Raw genomic sequence first — 9789 nt, 5'->3', positions numbered from 1 at the left:
AGTATTCTTTGTTATTGTCCTATAAATATTGCTTAGATCTTATTGTTTGCTAGTTTTACTTAGTTCTTCTATATCTTTGCTGATTTTTTTTTTTTTTTGGTCTAGTTGCTCTATCAGTTATTGAGAGATAGGTGCTAGGGTCTCTAACTGTAACTGTGGATTTCTAAAACTGTCTCTTTTGCCTTTCTATACTGTAGCTACTCAAATAACCTCTCTTATTTCATTTTATTTTTATTTTAGTATATCTTTTATAATAAAATACTATGTTAATACAGTAGTATATAAACAGATATACATTAGGAATGCATGTTAAAAAATATTTTTCTGGGGTGCCTGGGCGGCTCAGTGGGTTAAAGCCTATGTCTTTGGCTCAGGTCATGATCTCAGGGTCCTGGGATTGAGCCCCGCATCTGGGTCCTTGCTCAGCGGGGAGCCTGCTTCCCCCTTTCTCTCTGCCTGCTTGTGATCTCTCTGTCAAATGAATAAGTAAAAATATTTTAAAAAAATAATATTCTGATTAGAATGTATGATTAAGAGTTTGGAAAAATCACCGGAATTAATGGCAGGGACCATAAATTAAGGAGCCTTGTAAGTCATGTTAAAGAGTTTGTATTTTATCCTGAGGGCATTGGGAAGAGTTAGAAGACCTTAAATAAAATACTAAGGTGAAGAAACATACTATTTACATAGATTATTCTTGCTATAGAGTAGAAGACTGGCATCAAGGGAATCATCTGGAGGCTGGTGAAGTTCTGACTCCATCAATATTTTCTTATAAGTTTGTACTGGTATAGGCCATATAAGTGTTCACATATGACATATGAAAGTTATTAATCTCATAGAAAAGCATTTAATTGCTTTTTCACCATTTTTTTCTACCATTATTTCTGTCCCATTTTGAGTCAGAAATGGGACAGAAAAACATGGTCAGAACATGGATCATGTTTTTCTTGGTCTTTTGGTTTTTCTAACTTCTGACTCCATGATCTTTGATGTTCTACCATCTTACCCTTCCACTGTCATAGTCACACACTATACCTTGTCACAGCCTTGATCTCAAGCATTTGTTTCTAACTATCCTGTCTTTCCAACATACTTTCATACTCTCAATTTAGCAATTATTTTATTTATCAAGACCCCAAGTTCATTGACCTATCACTTACTTACCATCAATACATCTCTTCCTGCCTCTAAACATGTCCCATATGATTCAGAACATCCTAAGTCAATTATAACAATCCATTCATTCCCTCTACTAGTAATTGACTAAGGTGTAGGCATGTGAACCAGAGCTGATCATTGAGAAATCATGGAAAGTCTCTGTGACATTTTGTCACACATAAGAGATCTTGGGAAGAATAAATGTGGTCTCTATATATGCATATGTATACCTATCATGCATTATATATAAGCCTGGATAAGTGACAGCTACCTTGAGGCCATAGAGGGAGCCATCTTGTAGGAAATCTGACATGTTGAAGGTGGAAGAGCTGATTTACAGAAAGAATTTGGGTTCTAGATGGTATTGTTAAACCACTGTTGAATCAACCACCCTTGATCCCTAATCTGCCTTTGAACTTGATGTGATAGAAGAAAATAATTCCCACTGCTCAATTTAATGGAGTCAGAGTTTTTCTGTCTCATCCTTTTTTTTTTTTCATGACTAAACATATCCAAAATTATATTCTCTTTCTCTTTTTGAATCTTCTGAATGTGTCCACATTTTACCTGACCTCATGAGCTATCCTCTATCCCCACACTCCTTGAAATTCCTCCTCTCCTCTCTTCTCTATCTTTCCTGCTCTGCCCCATGGTTGGTTATATTTTCCAAAAATAATTGCAATATTATTCTTATCCCATATGCTCTGCTAGAAACTTATTACTCTCCCATCAAGCTTATATATCTAATTAAAATATTTTGATGGGTTGATGAAAAAACATGGTGAAAATAACACTCTGACTTCTAAGACTACATCATAAAAAACAATTTGGCTTCTGTCCTTCTCATTGGAATATTCATTCCTGAATCTTTCAATTACTATGGAAGCAGTCCAACTGCCCTGATGCTGCCATGCTGTAGGAAGCTCAAAGTAGTTCTTCCAAAGATACTATGTGGAATATCCCTGAGGCCAAATTAAGAAAGAGAATCCTTACCCATTTCCTGCTTTTCCAGATCCACCCAAGCCTAACTACAACTCCCAAGAGAAACCCTGGGCCAGATCCACTCAGCCAAATCCTTCCTAAATTTCTGACTACAAAAATAATGATAGATAACAAAATCATTATTATTGTTTAAACTACTAGATTTGGGAGTGACAACCAATAGAAAATCAGTAAAATTACTCTAGTAAGAATTAAAATTAGCATCATGTGAAAATGTGAATCTTCCTTTAATATTTGGACTGCTTTGTGAATGGGTAGAATTACCATTCTGTATTTAAAGACAATTTAAGTGGGTAGAGGGTAAGGGAAGGACAGTTGAGACAGGGCAGCAGCAAATGGTTGTCTCTGCTGAAAAGATCTTCTCTACTTTTTGGCATGGCTAGCTTTTTTCATGCCCAGGTCTCCACTAAATGGTCAACTCCTCAGAGAGGCCTTCCCTGAATCTATAAAATAGCTTCTTTGTGCTGTTCTTTGTCACTACACCCAGACTAATAGTTTACTTCATTGCATTTATTACAGTCTGAAATTCTGTCTTTGTTGGCTTGCTTTCTTGTTGATTGCCTTTCTCCTTGCTGTAAATCAAAGAGGGAAGAACAATGCCATTTTTCTTTACCACTGTCTGCTTAACACCTACCTCAAGTCCCCAGTCAGAACTCAGTAAAGATTTTAATAATTTTAATAATCTCAATAATCTGATTTTAATAATTTGAATAAATAAAAGAATTAATAAAATTTGCTTGGGGTCCTTCATCTAGCATCCACACACATGGCCAACTTGCCTGTCCCAGTGTGACGAGGTTCTGTAGCTTTTATCTGGTACTAAAATATAATCCAAGGAGCTCCAAGTATTAAGATGCATGGATTTGGAGCAGTGTGTGAGAAAGGACCCAAAAAGGAGCAGGAAAGAAAATTCTAAGGAAATGAAAATGCCCTATATCTGGATTAGGATGGTATTTGCATGGGTATATACATTTGTAAAACTCATCAAACTGCACTTAAAATCTGTGCATTTTATTAAATTAACATTTCACTTAATACTATTAATGGAAAAATCCACTGAACTTGCTTCATCATATTCTTTTTCAAGCTAAAACAAAGAAAAGGCTCTCAACAAACTACACATTAATTTTAAACCCTGACTCTGCTCTGGCCTTCAGTATGAAAAATTTAGAGCAAGCCAGTTTAAGCTCCAAATTCTTTTTAGGGACCCTTTTCACCCTTTTTTTTCACTTACTCTCTTTCCCCAGATCGCCTCATTTTTTTTTTTCCTTATGTGCACACATAAGAGAAGCCAGCTTACAACTCTTAAAATCTTCACGAACACATGGAAAATGAAATAATTTCTCTTGTAAAATTATAATTGATGACAGAAAGCAATAAAAGACCAAAACCATGGAGAAGAAATGGTTTTTTGACATCAATTAGGAGTTAGGGCTTCACTCTTCCTTTTAGTAAAAGAAAAACATGAAGAAACTAATAGATATAGTAGTTCCTATATGCATAAGACTCTTGTTGGGTAATTTTACATCATCAAGAGCCCACAAAGACCCGCCTTGGTGAGGTTAATTGCAAATGTATTTTGGAAATTGAAATCCAAAATGCCATATATGCTGGTGCTTTGGAAAGTAAAAGGGTTTAACAGCGTGGGAGAAATTTTTCATAACAGAATTAATAATGACACCTTTATTTTCTGAGTTTGTTAGGTCTGGAGATTTTGATGACATTCATTCATTCATTTGGTAAGTATTTGTAAAGACTTCCTTTGTGTAAGAGACCACCTCAGGTCTGGGGGTTCAGGAGTGAACATGGATTGGTGCCTGCTACTGAGGAATTTCTAAAATGGTAAGGGACAGGGACCTATGAAAGAATAGTAGGACATGGTAAGTGTTGTAATAGTGGTGCATGACTCATGGAATGGGAGTATGCAGGTGGAAAATCACCTGCAGCTGGAAAGTCAGGTAAGCTTTTACACTGGTGGTTAAATTTTAGCTGGGTTTTTTAAATCTGATATGACGTATTTTATTAGTTATTTCTCATTTTATGCTGTTGTATATATGTTCTCATGGTCAATATCTTGTTAATATACTGGAAAGTAGGTAGTATTCTCCTGAAAGAGAAACTTGAGGTTTGAAAAGGTAAGAAAAACATTTGTCTAAGTGACATAGGTGCTATGTGGCAGAGCCAGAATTTGAATCCAGGATTTGGATGACAGATGCAATCTTTCTTCCTTCTTTCTTTCCTTTCTACCATTGTTTCTCTTCCCATTGCCCTTCCCACCATTTCATCTTGGATATTGAAATATTAAAAGAAGAATAAGAATTAGCTGAAAATTAAGAACACAAGAAACAGCAGGAGTTGGTGAGAATGTGGAGAAAGGGGAACACTCTTGCACAGTTGGTGGGAATGCAAACTGGTGCAGCCACTCTGGGAAACAGTATGGAGGTTCTTCAAGCTATTAAAAATAGAATTATCCTATGGTCCAGCAACTGCATGACTTGGTATTTACCCAAAGGATACAAAAATATAAATTCAAAAGGGTACATGTGCCCTGATGTTTATAGAAGCATTATTAACAGTAGTCAGTTATTGGAGAGAGTCCAAATGTCCATTGAATAATGAATGGATAAAGAAGATATAGCATATATATATAAATACACACACACATATATGTATATATGTATCTACACAATGAATATTACTCAGCCACCAAAAAATTGAAATCTTGCCATTTTCAATGAATGATATAGATGGAGCTAGAGCTATTATGCTAAGCAAAATAAGTCAGTCAGAAAGACAAATATCGTATGATTTCACTAATATAAGGAATTTAAGAAACAAAACAAATGAACATACGGGAAGGTGGAAAGAAAAAAGGAGAGAGGGGAAACAAGACATAAGAGAGTTTTAACAATAGAGAACAAACTGAGGGTTGATGGAATCAGGTGGGTGGGGGAGGATCTAAGTGGGTAATGGGCATTAAGGAGGGAACTTGTTGTGATGAGCACTGGGTGTTATGAAAGTGATGAATCACTGAATTCTACTCCAGAAACTAGTATTGCACTGTAGTTTGCACTAGTTAATTAACTAGCATTTAAATTAAAAAGAAAAATGAAAAGGAATTAAACAACTGGAAAAGGGCATTTCAGTCCCTAAACCCACCCTCCAAAAAGTCAATATGAACAATCCACCCAGAAGTATCCAAATTTGCTCAAGAAACAATCCAGAGATGGCAGAAATTTTTCAAGTTCATATCCTTTTTTTTTTTTTTTTACATTTCCCCATTCTAATAGAATGTGCTTCCATCCTAGCTCTACTCATTCTAATCACCATGTTGAAGTTCCAGATCCAATAACACCTTTTCATACTTAACAAGTATTTTTCTGATTCCTTATTTTTGTCAAATTTACAATCTATGATGTGATGCCTCATAAATTTGAAAAGAGAGGAAATAAAATTGCCTTCTGAGAGCTCAAATACAAAATTAATAGCTTAAAAAAATCATGACAGAGATATCCAAAGTCTTTTTAAGGAGAAAGAATGAGAGCCATAAGCCACGTCTGCAACTTGAATGAACAGGTAGGCAATTGAGAAGATCCACGATGAAGCACGAAAGGGTCCCACAGAACACCAGAGAAGATTCTTCTCATAGCAGCCCACATTCTTGTCTTCAGAACTTGATGAGAAGATGATGGTACAGTGTCTTCTTTGGAACCAATCAGATAAACACTCTAATAGTTTGACAAACTCATTCTGTTCTAATCTGTGCTCACCTAGCATTTTGTAATTGGGGTATGGCTCCCTGAGCAGGTTGGCCTGCAGGAATTGGAAGGTATTGGCTATGCCAAAGAGGGCACTGTGGCCCAGTGGACATCATTCTCCGTGTGAATCAATACATTGTTGTCTGTATTAGAGAAGACTTGGAAGGGAATTCTCTGACTCTGAGTCCCTAAAACGCTACCATGGGATGACTTCCTGCTCAGAAGCAGCAAGTGAGACCAGCAGACGGTGACATTGTTTAAAAAAAAAAAAAAAAATTATGTTCTCCTTTCCATAAGTAGACCACATCAAAGACAGAAAAACATATCACCCCAGAATAATTTTTTGTCCCAACCCTCTTTGTTTATGGTTTCTATTATCTTGTTTTCTATGCTTCAATTATAGAAATGCAAAACATGCAAAACACTTGGTCTTCTGTCTGCACAGCAGCAAAGAGTTGTGACTATTGTCTGTTTCATCTCTAGAGGGGGCAACATGCGGGAACAGAAATGTGGAGAAGGATTATCCACCTGGCCTGAGAACATACGGATACCCCTTTTCTCCACTGCCTGCAGATTATTAAGTGATTCCATGTCAGCTCACAATGGAGTATCCTTTGCACAATGGAAGAACTGCACTTGGGCAGAGAAGTGGCGGCTGGGCCAGTGACATCTCAATTGGCCATGGCCTTGCATTTGTCAGGAAATAAACAGTGTATCTGGATAAAAAATAACCTTATCCATTTGTTTTGTGCCTTGTTTCTCCCAAATTTCAATCTCTTTGAGATTAAAAACAACTGTGACAGCAAACAAAACAAAATAAGAGAGGAATCCTTGGAAGAGAGTCAAGGAGCCTCCTCAGGGGTAACCTCTGATCACAGGTCTTTCTTAGAGGGAACTGCTCGCACCCTTCTGTGCACGTCAAGGTAATGAGTGTTCTTGAGGGTAAACACATGAGTAAGACAAGCCTTCTAAACCTTAAGAAGCATAGTGGTCAAAACAAGCTTGCAAACTTCTCAGTTCTACATAGGGCAGAATGATAATGCTAAATAGTTGTATGTAGTGGAAGCACTGAGTGAGGAGTGATTCCTTTTGTCTGGAGGGTTGGGAGTCCTTCATGGAAGAGGCAGCACTTGAACTGTAAAACTCTGTGATGACTACAGGACAAAAATATGAGATAATGTCTGGCCTGAAACAAGTGTCCATCAGGTGTTGGTGGACCATTCATGTATGCCAACACTTCCTTCCGTAGGTTCATGCTACATTTATGAGCCAGTATCACAGAAGTACTGTACCTCCCACCCTTTTTTTTTTTTTTGGCTTGCTTAATCTTACATACTAGACTATACATTCCTTAGGTCCACAAATTGTATGTCTTTGAACCCTTTCTGCTGGTATACCACTGCCGGGTACCCCTCAGGTATTCCAAAGATCTTGTTTCTGTAGCTGGGTTATTTAAAGGTTCATTAGCAACATCTATAATAAGTCTCTTGAGTATGTTTCCCTTTCAACATTTAATGCAAAGTTGCTTCATACAGTTGGCACCTAATAAACGTTGCTGACTATGCCACTGAAGGATTAAGAGAAAAAAAACAAAAAACAAAACACCTTTTTTGAGATTCTGCACCTGTCTCTTTGGGCTAAGGTAATTACACAGGTAATTAAGGCAAAAAGAAGCTTGCTGTTTTCATTTGCACTGGACTACCAGGAGTCTAGGTCTGCAGTGATCAAATTCTCTAGTTGATGATTTAACTCTCTGTCTCCCCAACTTTTACAGACAAAATTGGAGCCGTGAGCCACTTTAAGGAGGCAAAAAGACTTAGAGGTACCATAATGGACAAGTATCAACTTTAGGAGGGAGAGAAGAATAGATATGTCATTTTTATCTTTAGAAACATGATCACCCTGCTCACTGCATTTTGGTAAGTGATGGGTAGACCCCTATGAAGATAATGATCAAAAAAGCTGAATGGAATTACAGAAAGAGGTTAAGAGCAGACTGTGGGAGACAGGTGTTTGATATTTGGTAAGATAAAATATGGTGCCCACTCCCTCCTGCCCCCCTTCCTCATTTATCTCTTAGGATGAGGTCTTATCTTGTGATCCTTGTTAGGGAAACCCTGTCTACTGGACACAGGGGAAAACTGAAACCCAAGAGAGCAGTGATGCTGTTGTGTTTTCCAGGGACACCTAAGGAAAGGCCCCTTTAGGCCCATGGGAGTGCGAGGGACAGGAAATGCAACATGAGCTGGTGATGAGGGTTCCTGGGATCCTGGTAAAGATGGGCCATTCTTGTGACAGAGGCTTCCTGTCCTCTTTTCCAGTGGCTCTGGGCACTTGTCCTATACAACCAGCAAACAAGACAGGCACTGACCTATGCATTTCTTTTCTTTTTGTCATTCACTAAGGAATTTATTAACTATTTTTATAGCATGCCTACGCATGCATAGTTTAAATGCATGTGTATATATAAACACTATCGTACTAAACTTAGCATTACAATGACTTTGTTAAGATTGCATTAAAAAGTGTCAAATAACTGGTATAAAAAATAGAATTATATAGTTCTTCCAAATGCGATAGGTCCTCATATTAATTCTTTTACATGTTTCAAATAAGAATCCCTGCAAAAAAAATAAGTACAGGAATCTCAATTATTATTAAATGCTGCTGAGCATTATAAGGGTGATGGTTTTAATCATTCTTTTCTTTTCAATTTTTGATTGAGGAATAAGTTTTGCCCAACACTCGGCCCTGGGTTGCCTTCTCATGTCCCTGCCTGGAGTCAGCCAGTATCATTCGGTGGGGTCAGCAGGCAAAGTACAGATGCCATGCGTTATGAATAAACAAAACTCAGATTCAGGCTGAGAAATCATATGGAGGAAATGCAAGCTGTTCAGTGTTGCCTAAAAATCGGAGACAGGAAGTGGGGAGAATAGAGGGTGGGGATAGTTGGGGACTCTATCTGGAGGCACAAACTCAGACATCCTGAAGGTGGGACAGGGCTCCCAGGAGGGATGCAGAAGGGAGGGGTGAGGACTGTGGAGCACTCCTGCTCCTTCCAGGCACATCTCCGCTCCAGCTGAAGGCCACACCAGCATCTGTTGTCATTCTACTGACAATGACATGCACTGGTCAAGCACAGTTTCCTTTATTCTGTGTTATTACTGAGAAAACAAATTTTACTGAGAAAAAAAGACTGAGGCATGAAGAGCCTTCTCAAGATAAGCTAGAAACATTCACCTTTAAATGGAAATATTAAAATTATTAGGGTACTGTGGGCTGAAAAACACCTTCTCCATAGACTAGAGAATGGGTTTAAAGGCAACAAGCTGTGTCAACAAGGCAGGGCTGGGGCGTGGAGAGGGCTGCACCCAGAGCCTGAGGTATAAGGGGTGCTCGCTCTCAGGGCCCTGCAACTTCCAGTAGACAAAGACCTGAACCAGCTAGAAGAAAGCATCCAAAAGGGGATAGCAGGACTATCAGATCTCAGGGCATGACTGGATGGGGGATAATGCAGAAATAGAGGTATTCCTGGGCTCAGATCACATAATGTGGTGGCCTGGGGTTTGGGATGAGTTTTTCTACATTTGACATCTGGAACCTTCACTCACCCTCCCTGAGATCTGGTAAGGCTCTCCTGAACTCTCTGAGCCTCAATCTCTCCTGTAACCAAAGATGAGAATTTGCTCTCAAGTTGGTGTGGATATCAAAGGAAAGAGAATCTTATAATCTGGAGGGAAGGAACATTTATAAGGATCCCACTAGGAGAGGGAGGTACTCCTAGAAATCTGGGTCTGGTGATTTCCAGTCCCTGAGAAACTTCTACCAAGTCAGGGTGCACCATGATCCTGGCCCTGACCCTTCCTGG

Source organism: Mustela putorius, unplaced genomic scaffold (assembly GCF_011764305.1).
Source record: "Mustela putorius furo isolate JIRA1106 unplaced genomic scaffold, ASM1176430v1.1 tig00000083_pilon_pilon_pilon, whole genome shotgun sequence".
Lineage (NCBI taxonomy): Eukaryota > Metazoa > Chordata > Mammalia > Carnivora > Mustelidae > Mustela > Mustela putorius.
Note: the sequence above shows the minus strand (reverse complement) of the source record.